The sequence below is a fragment of the Mirounga leonina genome, unplaced genomic scaffold (assembly GCF_011800145.1).
Source record: "Mirounga leonina isolate KUSES-001 unplaced genomic scaffold, KU_Mleo_1.0 Mir_166, whole genome shotgun sequence".
Lineage (NCBI taxonomy): Eukaryota > Metazoa > Chordata > Mammalia > Carnivora > Phocidae > Mirounga > Mirounga leonina.
The window spans coordinates 17828147-17848139 of record NW_023270418.1 but is presented as its reverse complement, the minus strand read 5'-3'; positions in this window follow the sequence as shown (position 1 = coordinate 17848139).

Here is a 19993-nt window from a genome sequence, read left to right as displayed (position 1 = left end):
GTTAATTTGCTGACCACTGTTAACCCTGGGTTTCTTTCCCTGCTCCTTTTTTTTTTTTTCCAGTTCATATATTTTTCTATCCATTAAACTGAAATTGTTGATGAAAGAATTTTAAAGACATAGAATCAATCTTCCAGAATATCTCCTTTGAATATCAGTGTTTTGGAAGTAAGCACTTGGGCTTAAATGTGAATTACAACAGAAAAGAATCACTCAGAATAGTAAAATTTTCGGGAGGATACATAGTTAAAGGAAAAAGAATACAAATAAACAGTAATAAAAATCATTACTCTGGGTTGCCTGGGTGGCTTAGTTGGTTAAGCATCTGCCTTCAGCTCAGGTCATGATCCCAGGATCCTGGGATCAAGCCCCGTATCAGGCTCCCTGTTCAGCAGGAAGCCTGCTTCTTCCTCTCCCACTCCCCCTGCTTGTGCTTTTTCTCTCACTGTGTCTCTCTCTGTCAAATAAATAAATAAAATATTTTTTAAAAAGGTGATAAATTGGACTATTAAAAAAATTTAAAAAAATCTTTACTCAAGTGAATAAGATAGACAATTTATTCTTTTTTTAAGATAGATAGTATCTTCTAGGCATTCCTTTACTTAGTAAATAATAATATCTTGATATTACATGTCAAAAATAGTAATTTTTGGTACTGTGGTTGTAGGGCTTCTGAATATGTCACCCCAAAAGATTCCACTTTGGCAGATTGGTTATTTGGAAATAAAGGTACTTGAGAAACAGCCAACATTGGGGTGCCTGGATGGCTCAGTCGTTAAGTGTCTGCCTTCAGCTCAGGTCATGATCCCAGGGTCCTGGGATCGAGCCCCACATCGGGGTCCCTGCTTTGCAGGAAGCCTGCTTCTCCCTCTCCCACTTCCCCTGCTTGTGTTCCTGCTCTCGCTATCTCTCTCTGTCAAGTAAATAAATAAATAAATCTTAAAAAAAAAAAAGAAAGAAAGAAAGAAAAAGAAGCAACCAACATAAAAAGGACAGTCTGCTAGTCCTTTGTCCCCTTGAAATTAGATGAATCTCACTTGTGAAGGGCACCCTCCCTTTTCACCAGGTTTCCTTATCACCAGCGACAGGGAATGTAGGGCCTAGAATGCTAAGCAAACCTTGTTACTTCTTCAGTAGTTTACTATCTCCAGCCCAGACAGCTTTGTCTTGTCAATTCTTCACAAATGTATTGTTTTTTTTGTTTGTTTGTTTAAAAGGTATAAAAGCTTCCTGTCCTGGTCACTTCTTTGTGTCTCCTCTCTTTATGGGGTTCCTGTATGTATTACATAATTAAATTTGTTTTTCTCCCATTAATCTATCTTTTTATTTGGGGGAATCTTAGCTGAGAACCTTGAAGATTACAGGGGAAATTGTTTTCCCTCCTTTCTCATGACTTATGAACAGTAGTCCATGTAGGAGACACGGAGAAGAATAAAAAAATGTCCTTGAGAAATGTATGAGCCTATGGGGATCAACTCAATTGATGCATCTATATGGTATTATTGAGGGGTAATATTCAAAATGCTTAACTGCTATTCAGCAGTGACAGCAACTGTACAGAAAATAAGTCTCTGCCTCTGTCAGTAACTTGTTTTCTGAACTTTGGGTAGACCTGGGGAATTCAAAGGGATGGACCAAGTCTGAGGCAGACACATGGACAACACTCAGAAGCTTGGAAGTTGGCCGTTTACCTGCCCAATCAGAGGTATTTTAATGTTTTAACAATGTATGTGGTTGTGGCAATGCCTACTGCCTGCATTTCAGCCTAAGTAATGGAGAGCTAAGCATTAACAACTGGTCAGTACTTAAAGGTAACTATTTCATGATCAAAACTATTCATATGTTCAATTTTTAAGGAATTTTAAATAAAAATAGATAATTATAAATGTGTTGTGAAGGTGCTCTTGGAAAGTTAAAGAAATATCCACTTTCTTGTAAAATTGCAATAATGATAAAGTGAAATAATGGAAGTGACTTTATTGTTAGTGTTATAATAGACTTTATGTTGTCTGATATCACTATTCTAGATAATAGACACTTAGCCAGTTGTCACTTATGGGATCATCTTTACATTATATACTATCATCATCATCATCGTCATCATCATCAGTTCTTCAAAATCCCCCAAGAATTAACTCACAGAGACTAATCCATTCAATGGAATAAGAATATATCTAATTTCTTTTTTCTTAAGATTTTATTTATTTATTAGAGAGAGCAGGAGAGAGAACATGAGCTGGGGGAGAGACAGAGGAGAGGGAGAGGGAGACTCCTCACTGAGCAGGGAGCCCAATGTGGGGCTCAATGCCGGGACCCCATAATCATGACCTGAGCCAAAGGCAGACACCCAACTGACTAACCCACCCAGGTACCCCTATATCCAATTTCTTAAAAAAATGAGTATACACACATAAAATATTTTATGACATAAGGATATGTGATATTGTGATTTATAATATGAAATATGTATTTGGTCTTCTTCCCCATCCTGACACAGAGCTCCAAAAACCCTTGGAATATGCTATGATGAGAGCAATAAAGTTGTAGTTTGTTATGGAATGAAGTAACTTTTGGACCCTATCTAAAGACTGGGGGTTCTGGTTGCCAAGGCAGCAACAATCTGGACTTGTGATTGGCAACTGAAGTATGTGTGTGTGGGAGGGACATTCTGGTAGGACCAGGATGTGATGCTATCTCCAGGTAGATAGTGTCAAAATTGAGTTGAACATTCAGCTGGTGTCCAAGAACTACTTGGTGGTGTTGGTGGTGTGGCAACCACCTCCCCCCTCCACCTCCACTCCCAGCAACACACATTGGAATTATTTGGTGATCAGAACCCTTAGAAGGCATTTCATTTCATAAGTTTGGGTTTGACAAATGCAGACTTTAAATCTGATTTTGACACAGAAAAACTCTGAAGTCTTTCTTTTAAGTCACTTAACCACAATAAGCTTCAATTTCATCCTCATTAAACTGTGATAATTATATCTACCTTACAGAGGGTAATGGGTTAAATGGAGGTCCTCCAAAAGATATATTCACTATGTAATTTCCAGAACCTATGAATGTTACCTTACTTTGAAAAAGAGTCTTTGCAGAAGTAATTAAAATAAGGATCTTGAGATGAGATGATCCTGGATTATTTGAATAGGTCCTAAATCCAATGTCAAGTATCCTATAAGAGTATGGGATATAAAATGAAGAGGGAGAGGTAGTGTGACCAAAGGAGCAGGGACTGGAGTGATGGAGCCACAGTGCAGGAATGCCAACCACCAGAGCTGGGAGGGGCAAAGAGTGCATTCTCTCCTCCAGCCTCCAGAGAGCAGGAGACAGTTGAAAACTTGATTTCAGATTTTATAGCTTATCAAGCTATGAGGGAATAAATTTATGTTGTTTTAAGCCCCTCAGATTGTGGTATCTTGTTTATACCAGTCCTAGGAAACTGATGTGCAGGGTCACTGTGAAGATTGAATGAAAAAATGTGTAAGTTTTGGAAAAATAAATCTTAGTTAGGATGTCTTGGAAAAATAAGTCTTAGGATGATACACACACACACACACACATAATTCCAATAATTTCTCACTAGTAATACTATTCTACTGTGACTAAAAGATCTATTTCTGTGTGTTTCTTCCAGTTTATTTTTATCTATCAGCCTGGTATTTATTGCTTTATAGTTACTTTGGTTTAGCTCTTGATTATAATGGTATCCACTACAGATGAAGACTTTTAAACAAAGTAGGCATTTCGTATAGTGGAGTGGATCAGAATCAGACTGAATTGCAGTCTCATTTCAATTTCTTGTAGGTACCCATGTGATTTGGGGGAAGTATCATATCCTCTTCCTAACTCATGTTCCTCATCTAAGAAATGGGGGTAATAATATTTATCTTATTGGGGTGCTATGAGGACTACTAAAACACACATTTAATCATATACATTTAATTTGTGTGTGGGTATGTTTGTGTATATATGAGTGAATATATTTATATATTACATCTTTTTTTCTCAGAGAATAAAAAAAAACTTTCTATTATAGGTGGTTATTGTGGATGCATAGAACCTGAAAACAAGGGATAGGAAAGAAAATATTAGCCTTTTATTAAATATCTAATAAAAGTTCCATAACATAGTATGTATTTTTATTTAAATGTGTTATTACTATTATCATTACAATTTTTATTAGAGTGCTGTGAACTCATGCATATACTTTGTACCGAGCTAAATCCTGAAGTGCCAGGTATTTGCAAAAAAAAAGCCCCAAAACAAAAACCCTAAGATTCATTTTCTTCTGGTGACTGAGATAGTGTATCATGTAAGTTTTCCCTTCTCTATTCTGGAATATTAATTGTGTATCCTTCTTACTTTCATAATTAATTAGCTATGTTTATTTTTAATAGACAATCCAGCATTTACCTGACAAATGTTGGGAGAATGTAGCCTCTCCATTTGCTGTTAAACTGAACAAAATGTCCTCTCATTTTATTGAATTGCCTGTATCTTCCATTACCTGGACATTAGAGTAACAGATGCAAAATAATTCTTGTGTAAAAGAATAGTACATACTATATTCAGCCCAACTCATTATATCCATGAAACATTAGTAAAAAAAAAAAGTATCTGTAAGAAACATATTTATGAAAAATTTAAAATAACCAAGATGCAGAATTTCTACAATAAGATTTTTATAATATATATTAGTAATAGGTGGTATATATTTGCAGATTTGCTGTGTGAAATCTGTGTGAGTTATAAGTATCATTTACTTCCACTGAATTAGAAATTTAGAGTGAAGTTCTAGGTATGGTTATGGTGAGAAATTTGGGTTCAATGTTCAAATTTTATTTAGGGAAAAAATTGTATAAAAACATGAAGTTAGAAATCTTCCCAGAAGAAAAACTTAGAATGTTTCTTTATGTCTCCAATAGAAGAATAATTAATTAGCAAATGAAATTATGGGGCATCCACCCCTGAAATTTGAAGCTAAGTTTTAAACAAAGTTTGTATTTACTTTCATAGACAGAGCTTCACAATATGCTCTTATGAAGCAGACAACCTTTCCAACTGATGTTCAAAAGTAATGACATAAAACTGTATGTGTGGGGGTGTGCGTGTATTTAAATGCCTTTGTGGGGTATATGAAGAGATCTAGAAGGAAGCATCAAACTGTAACTAATGGCTACCACTCGAGAGAATAGTAGGATTGGCAGGTGATCCGTGTGGAAGGGAAAATGGGTTTTAACACTTAAATCCAATCATTACATAGCATTTGAATTATTTCGCAATAAGCAAAGAAATGCAGTATATTTGTTAAAAAAGTAATGAATAAAAATTAAATCCTACAGATGGTATATGATTCCCCAAACGATTACTGCAAAGAATCAAGAGTCTGCCTATATTGAAATGAAACCTCAAACTGACAATGCTTCCTCTGTCACATACTGTCAAGGGAGTCACCCACACAGCCACTTTAAAATCCATTTTGAAAACACACCATGATGTTCCATCTTTAAAAATAAATACGTGATCTTTCCCAGTTTGAGAGAAATGATCCAGTGGCCCCAAATCAGAGTTGTATTTGGTGTTTTTCCAGGGCGCAAATTTATTTCTGAAGGGCTGTTTTACCTGTATCACAACAACAGTTACTTGTCCTGAGTATGTTGGTGGGTATTTACCTGCAGCGCATGGCCGGATGGAGAGTCTTGGTGAGGTGGCTTGAGGGTAAAATGTGCAATGGAGAAGTGATGAGAATGGTCCTGCAGGTAATGATCATTTCCTTGAGCTGGCTGAAGACAGAGGATATGAATTTTCTGAGAAGAGTGCCCACTCAGCACAAACAGCCCCTTTAGTCAGTGGAAAATTTAGCAGCTACTCTCTCGACTGAGTCATTTTTCACTCTCTAAAATACATTGTCCTAATGAAACAACAGCAATCAAATGCCTGTTGCTAGGCATTTTGACCGAACTGTAGCATGGGACCTCAAAATGAAAAATTAAATAGAATGAATGAGACCAGGTACAAAAGGTCGGGTACAATAAAAGAAAATCATGAGGGAAGAAGGAAATTCTTAATATCTAAGTCAGTTTAAATTTCTCCTCCCCTAAAGTATTTATCTAGAGCCAATCATAAGCCAAATACGTTTTTGTACGTAGCAGATATTTAAACTACGCTATTCTTTGCTTCATTTTATTTCTTGCTCTAGAGCCTGTATGGCACAGAAGAATAATAAGGTTTGTTAATTAATCCCCAGCCCTGCATCTAGTTTTCATGGAATGATTAACACTTCATCTGAAGTATCTCTTCTAAACCTGGCCTGTAAGATCTGGCTTATATTGATTCTCTATCCTTGTCTTACACATTTTCTTTTTTTTTTTTCCTTTCATTAACATTCAGTCATTCTGGTCTCCTTCCTGTTCCTGGGACATGCCGCGATCATTCCTGTCTCACAATACTTAAATTTCCTATTCTGCCTGCCTAAACTATTCTTTTTCTAGATCTTTGCATATTTGTTTCTTTTGGTCATTCCTGACATTGGTCAGATGTCATCTCCCCCAGAGAGACTTCTCATTAATGTCGTCTGTCACACATTCTCTCTTCTATTATTTTAATTTCTCCATAACACAGATCGTTTTCTGAAAATAACATTTATTGTTTATTTTATGATTCCCCCAATGCAGTATTAAAATTGGGAGATCAGGTACTCTGTTTTGTGAACTACTTTATGACCAGATTTTGGGACATCTATTAATAAAAATCTGATGAATGAATTAATATAAAATAATTAATTATGATTTAAAAGGAAAACATTGTCTTTCGGAGATAATCACAGATGAAGTAAAGTTAGAGACAGGAGGCCAGAGTAAACTTGGCAGGAAAACCAAAATAAAGAATGTTTGATAAGAAATTTTAAAAATCCAGAACTTATTAAATAGAGCTTTTAAACTCTGGGATCTACTTTGAGGATCACTGTGTGGGAAGACCCACAAGACCCAGCTTAGTTGTAGGTGGAAAATTCTTAAACATTTACACATGAATTAAAAGATCTTTGCGGTAGATCAATTATGTTATGAAGTATGAGCCCTTAATCCTCTCTCACATCTACTCCTGAATCCATCTTTTACTATTTTTCCTTATTTCCCAAAAATAAGGCATCTAATTCTAGTATCTGTATCCGTCAAGGAAAGGAAAAAAAGTGGGGGTGGGGGGAGATAGATTTCTAACTCTAGTGGGATCACAATGTCCACTTTGTCAAATGCAGTTAGGTAGCAGAACAGCTTCACTTCCAATTAGAAGTAAGAATCACCTGCTCTTGAAAGGAAGAAAAAAAAATACAATTTGAGAAACTGTGATGAAACTGTCATGCTCTAAAAGTCACAGACGACTCTGGAGACAAAGGTATTATTATGGATAAGAACAAGTCTTCTGGGCGCCTGGGTGGCTCAGTCGTTAAGCGGCTGCCTTCGGCTTGGGTCATGATCCCAGAGTCCTGGGATCGAGTCCCACGTCGGGCTCCCTGCTCAGCGGGGAGCCTGCTTCCCCCTCTCCCACTCCCCCTGCTTGTGTTCCTGCTCTCGCTGTCTCTGTCTCTGTCAAATAAATGAAAAAGATTTAAAAAAAAAAAAAAAAAGAACAAGTCTTTGGTAAAGAAAGAACTCCTTCTCTTCGACAAGTGAAAAAAGAGGATAAACGTGGTTAAAATGATTCAGTAACCAAACCACCCTACCAATGGTTCTTTTTGTCACCGTTAATCACAAACCAGGTGGCTTCTAAAAGGAGACCTAATCATGACTACCTATTGTTACTGAAATTGGGAAGGAGTCCTTAGAGTTTTCTGATGTTTAACGTAGATCCAGAAACACTGCTGATGTTAAGTATATCCATTTAAAGATACCACAGAAATCCAGATTTTTCTTTAGGATATCAGTTCCACAAGAAAGGATACCATTAGCTGAAACAAATTACTTAATGATTGAAGAGGGAGAGTTGGTTTAAATTATTATTGGCACAGTATATGCATTTAAAAATTTATTGACTCCCCATAACAATATGTGCTCATTCAGATGTCACAGTCACATGAATGTCACATGCTTACTCAGACCTTACCAGTCAGTGCGGTGCATGCCTGGGTCCTGCAACTGCTGAATCTTTATCTTCTTGTGCAATCAGCTTCCTATCACAGAGAACTGCAATTTTTTTTTTTTTTCTTTCCTTCTACAGTTAATAGAAATTGGCTTCTTGCCTTCAAGGGGGTATTCTCTTTAGTAGTTGTAAGGTTTCACATTACTTTCTCATGACAGTTTTTTTTTTTCCCTTTTTTTTTTTTCTATAGATATTTGATAGGGACCAAGTTTAAATAATGGAAACTGATTAATTTATCTCCAAGAAGTAGCACTTCTTGGCAATCATCTTAAGTCCTTGAATATAGTTCAAGGTTCTTTCGGCCAAACCATTTGTCAGCTCTCTTCCTTTACCCAACCTCTCTCTCCTTCCCATCATATTTACACATCACAAATACACTCCTTTTATCTGTCCTAAACTTCTTAGAATTACATAGTCCAAATCAATAACAATGGCTTCAACGACATTACAGCCAGATACATTAAAAGGCCAGTGAATTGTAACTCTTTACTATATTGCAAAGATTCTTGTTAGCTGTTACCTTCATCTCTGCACTCAGACTGAATATAAGAGACCTATTGGAAACACCTATGCAAGCAATGACATTGACCTCTCTTTTCAGAGGTCTTTCTTTCTTTCTGTTTCCACCCCCCTGCCAAGAGATAACGGTTACTAGACATTAAGTTTGAACAGCAGGGACATCCTTCCCTGCTGCTGCCAATCAGGTACCCTTCATTAGATCCTTATCTAATTAGTATTCCTTTAAAAATTAAACTTATTATGTATGCAGTGATCTCTCACTCTTCACTGTTCTAAAAGTCAGCTTCCAACATATTGTTTGTACCTTCACCATATGTTGGAGTCATTAGATAATGACTTCCATCCTGCAAAGACTTTGCAGGAAAGATGCATATACATTTTTACATTTAAAATGGTCTGACTTAAGAGACTAATTAGCAATGCCATTTTTGTGTAGAAATTAGCATATCTGTTATTTAATTAACTAGCTTGAATATCAATTGCACTCCCACAATGTAAGGCATATTTCTGAAGTATTGTTCTGACATTTCAGGTTGGTCTCTGACAGGCAGGCAGACTTAATCTGTCAGGTTTTACATGGTTGAAAATCAAGGATTTGGCTCTTTAAATGTTTGAATTGGCCCAAAGTGCTGGTTTATTTTGAGGGCAAATCTTACTTGCTTATAATTACTTGCACCCATTTGATTGGATCAAGTAAATATTCTTTTGCCAAGTGCAATCAATGTGGGATGTGTTCATAGGAATGTTTGGTTTCAGAGGTCCCAAGGCACATGAATGAGTTTACTCTAGAATTTGATATTATGGCCCTCTGGGAGAAAAACTTGCCTTTGGCAGAGAATTCTCACAGGCAAGTATATATATTACTCAGCATCCAGAAAAATGGGTGAAAACATGGGAAAAAATTTCATTCTCCTGAAAGGAGAGCCCTAAGTGATGGCAGATTAAAATATTCCTATTGAAAGGAAGGACACTCTAGCAGAGTTGGTCCAGAGTTTACATATACAACAAAACCTTATTTAGATTTGTTTTGGCCATTACACTAGTTCAAATGAAATTTTTTCCCATGTTTTCACCCATTTTTGGCTTGGATACACAAATCTAAATAAGGTTTTGTTGTATATGTAAACTCTGGACCAACTCTGCTAGAGTGTCCTTCCTTTCAATAGGAATATTTTAATCTGCCATCACTTAGGGCTCTCCTTTCAGGAGAAATGTTGAGAATAAGGTTTTATTGGTGTTTTTAAACACCTGTATTCATATGTGCATGCAATCTATTGATTGGTTATAAGTGGTGTGATAAAGTCAGCCAGCTAGTAATGCTTTAAGAGGATAAGTTAACCCTGTTAACTTCTTGATTTTAGACCACTGAGACCCATTTTGATAGAATTGAATGATAATAATAAATGTATGTGGTTATCTTAAGCCATCAAGTTTGTAGTAAGTAGCTGCAGAAGCAATAGAAATCTAACACAGGCCTCCACTGGAGTTTCTCTATGGGTTTTCTCTACTGATCTTCAGATCTTTTACTGAAGAGCATTGTCAGTTTTAGCTTTTAGCTGGGCAGGAGACAGGTAGACTAAACTATGAGTGATTCTATTCTCAGAAGCTAAAATATATATGAGATACTTGTTAGTCTAGTCCAAATATATCATTCAATTTTTAGAGTATATTGATCATTTTAAACTGACACAAATATTGCTTTTACAATTACAGCATGAAATAGAGCAGTTAAAGGCCATTTGCATGAATATTCTATAGATGTTAGCTAGCAGTACTATTTTTTTTTTTTGAGATTTTATTTATTTATTTTACAGAGAAAGACACAACGAGAGAGGGAACACAAGCAGGGGGAGTGGGAGAGGGAGAAGCAGGCTTCCCGCGGAGCAGGAAGCCGATGTGGGGCTTGATCCCAGGACCTTGGGATCATGACCTGAGCTGAAGGCAGTCACTTAATGACTGAGCCACCCAGGTGCCCCTAACAGTAACTATTTTTTAATCTTTGATATATTCCATCTGCTTTTTGTTTTTAGGAGTAACCAAAATTTCTGGATATTCTGATATTCCCTTCTCCAATTCATATGTTTAAGGTTTTATTCCTGTTTGTACATTTTTGCCCTCATTCAATGGGATTTATAAGTGGAGAGATAAAATGTAAAGGCATATGCCCAGCCATCCAACTTTCAGTAGAAACCAAATTTAGTTCTTACATTCTTTTCTTTCCCTAGAAGTAACCACCTCTAGAATGAACACTAATAGTTGGCCGTAAGAGCTCAAGAGTGGTTGGAGTTTTTTGGACCAGATACTATTCAATGCTCAGAAAACAAGGGGAAGTATCTTCTCTAGGCTCTTCAATCTAAAGCAAGAGCTTTTATTACAGAACGTTAGCATCAGAGAAACTATTGTGCCTGAATAACTAGCCATAAAATGCAGGGCTAAGGAAGTTGATTTTTGCTTCTTGTGCCCTCAGAAACTCTTGGAGTGTCACTCTCAGATCTCTCTACATGTGCAATTACCTCTGGATCATGAATTGCTCTGCTGTGTCAAATATCCAGTCCCAATCCCTGCCATTTTCCTGTAGATTTTATAGCATCTACCTCATGTATTATAACATATTCAAGGTTCCATGGATTAGTACACGGACATCTTTCAGAAGCCATTATTCTACCTACCACAAGGGCTAAATGAATAAACTAACCTTGTACTTTGTTATTAAACATGAATAAAAAAACAACATTATTTTGGAAATAGAGTGAAAATATCAGGATCTAAGTCAATAAATGAAACAATTGATGACAAAAGAAACAATAATTCAGAAAGCACAATTTAAATGCATACATATACATAAACATATGTTGTATATGTAAATATATATAATGTTTTCAGGAAAAATTTGAGAAGATCTTGCAGTCATAAAACAAGAATAGACTAAAATGAAAAAGGAGCAATCACAAAGTAAAACAGTGTCCTTAATAATTAAAAATATAACATTCCATAATGAAAGAAAAGTTGGATAAAAAGTTGAGAAATTTCCTAAAACTATAAAGTGAAATGACACAGCTATGAAAAATAAAAACCAAGTAATGTGACAACTGATAGGTTAGTTCAGGAGGAACAATCTGTTTAATTGAAAATTGAGAAAGATTAGAGAAAAGAAAATTTATAGGGAAAGAAATGTGGAATAATGTTTCCTCCTGGTTTCCTTCCCTTCATCATTTTGCTCTCAATCTCCCTTCATTATTTTTCTTCATTCTATAGCACTAACAACCATCTGTGATTTTACATAGCAACAAGATTACTTAACTTCTCTGTGACTCAGTTAGAATGTAAAATCCATGAACAGGAAATTAGATTATTTTGCACCCTAACGTAAAACTCTCACCTAGAATTATGCTTGCCACATAATAGCTCAATAAATTTTAATTAGATGAATGAATGAATTTTTGTTTACAGTAAGTTGTGTCTGAGGAAAAAAATACCCCTTTTGTCCCTTTTCTGCTTCTCATTTCTGTTGACATGAAATGAACAAAACTTTTAGAATCTCTAAAAGTAAGAAAGAGAATTTTATTTGAACCCAGGTTGAAACAGCTGCCTGAGAAACACGCTCTTCACAGGGAAATGAACAGTTTTCACAGAGTTATGTACTTTTTGAATCTTGTAGAAGCTCAAAAGATGATAGATTAGCATATAGGCAGGAATCACAAGTTTTATCATAAAGGAATGTAGGGAGTAGGAGAATTGATTGATATTTCAAGGACAAGAGAGTTTTCCTTTAGGCTACTCATTCACAAAGCATATGTACAGTGCATGAATGGTAGACCATAAATTAGGCTTTTGGTTTGAAAAAAAGTTTATATACAGTCATGCTGATTTGGGAAGTAATGTAAAATGGCTTCCCTTGTGTATTAGGCCTTTAGAGAGTTTTTCTCTCATCTCTTGCACCACTTCTATTCCAGAGAATTTGCAATTCTATTATAAAGCCAACATTTAGACTTGTCTTTAGATCTTTAGGATTCTATGGTGCTATTCTTAATGTTTATATGCTTTAGAATTTAAGTTAAAAAGAGTGGCATGTTTGTTGAGTGTCAAACGAAAACTTATTTGGACACTTTTATAGGTGCCCAGCACTCAAGTATGTCTTTGAAGGGGAAATTAAGGTAATATTTCAATCCTTAGATTTACATTCAGAGCTTCAATAACTTGAAATTTTTCAAGAGTAAACACTTAGTTTGACAGCAGTGTTGGGGGGGAGAAAAAATAATTTTCTCTCTACCTTTCTAGATTCTTGGTTGAGGACTCCCTCCCCTATAATAAAAAGGCTAATTGACAGAAGAAAAACAAACAGAAGTTTAATAACATGTATACTCCTGGATACATGGGAGGTGCCCAGGAAAACTGAGTAACTCTCTAAAATGGTCCAAGCCACCACTTTAAATACCATTACCAGCTAATGATAAAAGAAGATGTTGTAGAGGGTTGGGGATCCAGTTGTGGAAGGCTGTCAGGACAAGCACAGTAAGCCAGGGTAAAGATCTGATGCAGATTTTGGTGCCTGTCTTCTCCAGTGATAAAATTTCTAGAGATTTAGACCTCCTTCTCTTCCTAGTACAGGCAGGGAGACAGGCTTGCAAATGGAGATTTCCCTCACAAATGTAAATTTCTTTTACAGAAGGTTAACTTCTACTTGGTTTTCAGAGCTTCTCCTGTGTCTGTTTTTTTTTAAATAATCAACTCCAGATAAACCTTATGCCAAAGAGACATATTTTGGCGTGGCAAAATTTGTTCCCCTTTATTATAGGGTAATAGGAGGAAATTATAAAATCATCAGAGCCATCAAAATATTTTCTGAAATTATCAGTAATGGAGGATAGTTGGAAAAAAGGCAGGCCCCTGTTTTAGGAGGAAACTACCCTTAAAAAGGAAAAGACCCTATCCTGTTATCCAACACCACTCTGGAAGAGCCCTCCACCTTTTTCCATGTGAACAACTACCTAATAGGTAGATGAGCTTGTAGACAAAAACCTGTTTGGGTGACAGGCACATGGAGGGTTAATCAGATTAAAACAGCTGGCCAATAATCTCATAAGAAGCCCTAGAATTAGAAATTCCAATGATAACCCTCTCTGATCCCCTCCCTTTTTGGGAGTTTTGTACTATTGCTCAATAAACTTTGCTTTGCTGCCCATCACTCTTCCTCTGGTCGACCTTTTCATTCTTTGAAGGGGCATGACAAAGAATGGCAGGCACTAAAGGAAAAGAAACCCTGAAACATCAGGGCCCTGCTTAATATTGTTAAAAAACAAAAATTTACTGATAATTTCAGAAAATATTTTGATGGCTCTGAGGATTTTATATAGGTATGAATTCTTGGTAAGAGTTAGCAAAAGTGACTCCATTTTGGACCTGACTTTTTTTGTTATTATTTTGTTTTTTAACACTATCTTTTAGTACTATTAATTCAAAGAATCACTAAATTGGTTTATCTGGAACATATATGATCCTTAAGGGCTGTATCATTAACAAATATTTTACCCAACCTAACTTTGGCTTGGTAGACGATCTGGAAATGATATATGACAGTATCTGTGTTCTCTTCCTTGTTGTTAGCTAAGCCTAAAGTATAAAAATTGCAGTCCCTCCACCACAGGCTCATTTTTAGCAAGATTGTCTAGTTAGGCTAAAGATGATAAGAGACATATTATTGTTAATTATATATTTTTTTGCTTGTTTGTTGTTTTTAAAAATTGGTATAAGTGATGAATTTGAGAAGATACTATTTGGGCATGTTATAATACTAATCCGTTTAAGAGTTATGACATAGTTCTACTGGTGAGAATCAAATTATTTGTTTGCATCAGGAATTTTTCAAAAATTCATTTTTTGAACACCATATAACTCATCTTACTCTTATTGGAGTATATTTCCCCTTCCCAGAGCAACTAGTATTAAACATCTCTTTACTCTTTACTCTTCAATCCTCATTTCTAAAAAAAAAAAAAAAAAAAAAAAAAAAAAGACATTTCTAACCCTCTTTCAATCTGTCTACTAATCTTTAACTCTTACTCACTAATTTACCCAATTCCAATCAAGCCCTTATCTAAAACTAGACCTTAAAACCTTTATTAATATCTTACCTTCACACCCCTGTCCCAAACACTACTAAGATTCTGCCAAGGTAGGATGTCAGCTTTACTTTATCACCAGTTTATTTTTGTAATTGGTCCATAGAAACCTGCATTATTATTTTAATTATTAATGACAAAGAAAAATTTGCCAATAATTAAACTATAAATTTTGTTATTATTTAGAATTTTTGTTTTATTCTTATAAAATCAGCTGAGTCAGATTTACTTGAACATTGATGTATCATGTATCATAACTCTTGTATGTATAAAAAGGAAAAGCAAGTGAAGTAAATAGGTTAATGAATTCTTAAATATCTTCACATTTAAGATACATCTGGTTGGGCGCCTGGGTGGCTCAGTTGGTTAAGCGACTGCCTTCGGCTCAGGTCATGATCCCAGGGTCCTAGGATCGAGTTCCACATCGGGCTCCCGGCTCAGCAGGAAGCCTGCTTCTCCCTCTCCCACTCCCCCTGCTTGTGTTCCTGCTCTCGCTGTCTCTGTCTCTGTCAAATAAATAAATAAAATCTTTAAAAAAAAATAAAATAAATAAGAAAACCTTTAAAAAAAAAAGATACATCTGGTTTTCAGATATGTAAAAATATAAATAATGTGCCACCTAGATTTGAAGAAAAATCTCCCTGAAACTCCCAGTTGCCAATCTATCTCTCAGTACACATAGGCTAATCCTCTAAATGCCTCCACAAGAGGTCCTGTTTGCCTCAGAGACTCATTTACATTGAGAGAGCCTTGAGTCTGGGACACAGCGATCTTGTCTGAAGAATCCCTGATGGCAGGGCCCATGCTCTCTCAAGCCTTTCATAGAACTGACTTCTTGAGGGCCTTGCATATTCCATCATGCTTCCCTTATTCTGTCAATTCTTGGGAGCTGAAATAAAAATGTGTTGGACTGTAACCTTCCATATAGTTCCTTTAATGTCAGGAACTGAGAGAAGGTGGGAAGAGGTAAAAATGAGTATATGTGCTTTAATAATTTTTTAATGCAAATCTTTATCTTAGGGCATGATAAGCAGAGGAGGTTTTGCAGGAATATTCAGAGGACAAGAGAAGATGTCTTTGGCAGGAATAGGAAAAGAGATGTGAATCACGAGGTAATTTTTCATCTTTCTCTCTCACCTCCCTTCCATAAATATACTTTAAGATAATATCTTATTTTTCTGTCTTCTCATTAAGTGCATAAAGAGCTTTTGGAGGTACAGTATTTCATTATTTGAATAAGTCTGAATAAATACCTAGTCTTAGGACCATACTGAAGGCAGACTTACATTTAAAAGACCCCCACTGAGGAATCAGTAAAGGCCTGTTCAGTACTTTTGGCAAGTTGCTCTAAAGGAGGACCATGGCATCATAAGTCAGAAATGATCACAAGGTGTGAATACTAAAACATAAGACTGGGGTTACCTTTTAGAGAATGCAAATGTGACCCAGAAATAGGCTGAACATCTTTTCCCAACTGTGTATTTTTTGAAATAGTTATTTAATATATTTTTGAGCCTTTTGTTTTATAATGACAGTACTCTGACCTTTGGACAAAACAGGTCTGAGTCACTTGCAGAGACTAGAAATTGAAAGTTTAATATGAAGCCCATGTCTAATTGCAGTCACCATCATTCCACTCACATAAGGGATATACTGGAACACTGGAGAAGAGAGAGGAGATAGAAATTTATTGCATATTCAGCAAAAGAGGATATTTTTCTCTCCAGGCCTTGAAAACACAACAGACTCCCTGTTTTCTACTGTTGCGGTAGAACATATAAAAATGAAGAAAATAAGAAAGGTTAGTTAAAGGAGATTTTTTTTTTTTTTCTATTCTAAGAGATTCCCTTCAAAGTGGGTGTGGAAGTTTCCTTCCCTTGAAGCCCTTTAACAGAGAAGTTAGGATCGTCACACATGAAATGCATAATTTCTTTTGGTAGTGTAAACACAAAAATATATTATTCTGTAGACAGAAGTCTCTACTCACTCAGGGAAATTATTGACCAGGAAGTCAAAGGATATGACTTTGACTAAGGAGAGGTAACTCTACTTAGAAGTAAGTAGTCCTTAGGAAATGTAATAGGATAGAGGAAGTTAGCAGCCAAGAGGGGAGAAGCAAGAAGAGAATAGTAAGTATAAACTCATCAGGATGGAGTCCAATAAAAGAATAATTATTGAATGGAGAAAGAAGCAGCAACCATATAAAACAAAAGGAGAGAAAATAATGAAAGGGAGAAAAAAAATACTGTTTATGAAAGACCTCGAATTCAAATGCATAATGATCTGTAGTCAATGGACCAAAGTCCTAGTAACCTGTAACTGGAATAGCAAGACTAAGGTGACATGAACTCTAGTCATCCTAAGAAAGAACATAAAAATAGCAAACTAAGTTAAAGAAGATAGGACAATACAACTGAGGTGATGATCTGTTCTTTATTGGATGGCTGGAAGAGATGCACTTTTGTTTTTTGTTTTGTTTTGTTTGATCTGCCAATACCTTCTTGGAAACCACCCCTCTCCCTTCTAAAATAAACATGTTTTATCCCTTATTCATTTAGTTCGGTGTTGACTCCACCTTTCCTGAATCCCCAAAACCTATACTGTCCTGGCCAATTTAAACCCTCTATTTTCTTGGGTACATTTGGGGATTGGTGTGTGACTCAAGCCAGGGAAGTCAGAAGTTTGCAAAGGTTTTCACCTGAATGATTAATCCAGACAACCATGTCTTTTTCCTCTAGGTTCTCTACTGTGGGAGGATATTAGACTTGGAGAGTATGTGTATGAGCAATAGAAACAAAGAGAGGGATTTAATGCCATTATGTGTGACCTTTGATTCATACCTGAAGCTGTCCTACTCAGAAAATTCAGTGATGTGAGCTGATCTATTCTTTCTCGTTCAACTTGAGATAGCATAAATTCAGTTCTTATGTTTGCTCTGGGAAGTATACTTACTTAATGATATTTTGGTGATTAATGGTGATAAAATACATGGATGAGAAAACAAGTTCTGCTTTACTGAAAGCCTTTATAATGGGCATTTTATTTTCTTCTTCAGGGTTTTACTCCAGAATTCACATTTTGTTTTAATGTCTACCATCTAATAAAAATGCTCTTTCAGTCTTATTTCCAAACCCATTTCCAGCCTCCACCTAGTTGTTTGCTTTTACAAACGCACACACACATACACACACACACACACCCCTCAACAGAATTGTCTACATATAGCTTCTTCAATTAATAAACTCTTCTTCACTTTTTAACCCACTCCAATTTACTTATGTCCTTGCTATTCAACTAAAATCACCTCATTAATGCAACAGAAACTACCATGCTGACAAACCATTAGTCAACTTCATCCTCAGATCCTCTTCTTAAACTCTCAGCAGCACTTAAATAGTTTTTCATATTTTTCTTAGGAGCAAACTCTTCTATTGAGCTTCCTATGTACCAAATGTGTTCTAAGTGCATTAAGTATATTAGTTCATTTAATCCTCACAACCACACTTTGAGGCTGGTAAGATTGTCATCCCTGTTTTACGAAAGAGGAGATTGAATATCACAAGGGAGGAAGTAATTTTCACATGACCATCCAGCTGCTTGGTGGAGGTTGGATTAGAATCAAGACATTTTGGTTGCAGTCTGTCCTCTTAAACTCTATATCATACTTTCCTCTTATTTATCTTATACTAACTTTTTAGAAACACTTCTTCTCCTAGTTTCTGGCATGTTACAACTTGCTAATTTTTTTTTTTTTTTTAATCAGATACTCTTCTGTTCTTTTTTTTTTTTTGTCTCTCTCTCTGTTTCCTTTTCTATAGTTGGTCTCTAAATTTTGGAATGCTCCAGAGTTCATTTTCAATCATGCTTCCCTATACAATCTCTTTAGTCAATCTCATCCAGTTTTATACTTAGAATATTAGCAATTTACTTTTGACTCCCAAATCTATGTTACCATTTTTGAGATAACCTGGAATGCCAGAGTCATCTTCTCTTTGAAGTATAACATCATAAATACAGTGAGTTTGTGTCTTCAAGCCCACCAACCCACATTACAATGAAATATATCAAGGAAAACATGTTCTTTCCACAGAACTTTCCCACCTTCGTAAGTGGCAACATCACCCATTGAGATCTTTAAGCTAAAAAACTTGGAGTCACCTTTATTTCCTTTTTCTCATCATTCATAAGCAATCCATCTATACCTGTTGGTTCTACCTCCAAAATTAAGATAGATTTCTTTTACTTCTATCTCTAGTGCTACTACATGACTGGTTAATCCCTGACTCTTAACCAGTCTCCCTGCTTCTGTGCTTATCTCTTGACAATATTTTCTCCTTATAGTAGCCAGTGATTTTTAAAAAGAAAATCAAATATGTCACCCACCACTGCTCTCATTAAGCCTCTCAGTGGCTCCCCTTGAATTCAGAATAATATTAAACTCTATTTGATGTTTGTATATGTTCTGTCTTCTGCCTCCCATTTCCCATCTGATCTCCTTCGATATTTACTTCATTCCAGGCATACTTACTTCTTTGCTGATCTTCAAATATGTCATTTGTTCCACATTCAGACTCTTGACACTTTCTATGTTTCTCTCTGGATGGCATTTACTTATCTTTCAAGCCCCAGCTCAAATGCAACCTCCTCAGAGCCACTTCCTGCAACATTCTAATTACTCTTTATCAGATAAGCCTATTTGTTTTCTTATTAGTGCCACCACAGTTTGTAATTACATTGTCTATTTATGTGTACTTACTGATTTATTCTCTATCTCCTAAAGACAAGAATAAAAGCTCCATGGAGGCAGACATCATCTTTTTCACAATTTAATCTCCTATACCTAGGATAATGCTAGCCACGAAAATAATTACTTTTTAATGAATAAATGAATAGATGGATAAAAAGGATTTTATTAAGTTAATATAATTAACTTTCACTATAGGCCTATGAGACAGAGACAAAGTTTCTAAGAGCTTTTTTTTGTTTTCCATTTCATTATTTATTTATTTTGACAAGACACAGATCTCATAAAGGTTAAAGCTGTGACTACAATTCTAGCATAGATAATTTTTCTTACCCCCTTCACAATTTTATTTATATGTGTGGATATATGTATATATACACACACATATTTAATCTGTTTAAATAGAGAATTTGCCAGTTTAGGAGGGGGGATTGTGATACCATATAGTATGTGTAGCCTAAGTGTCTTTAAA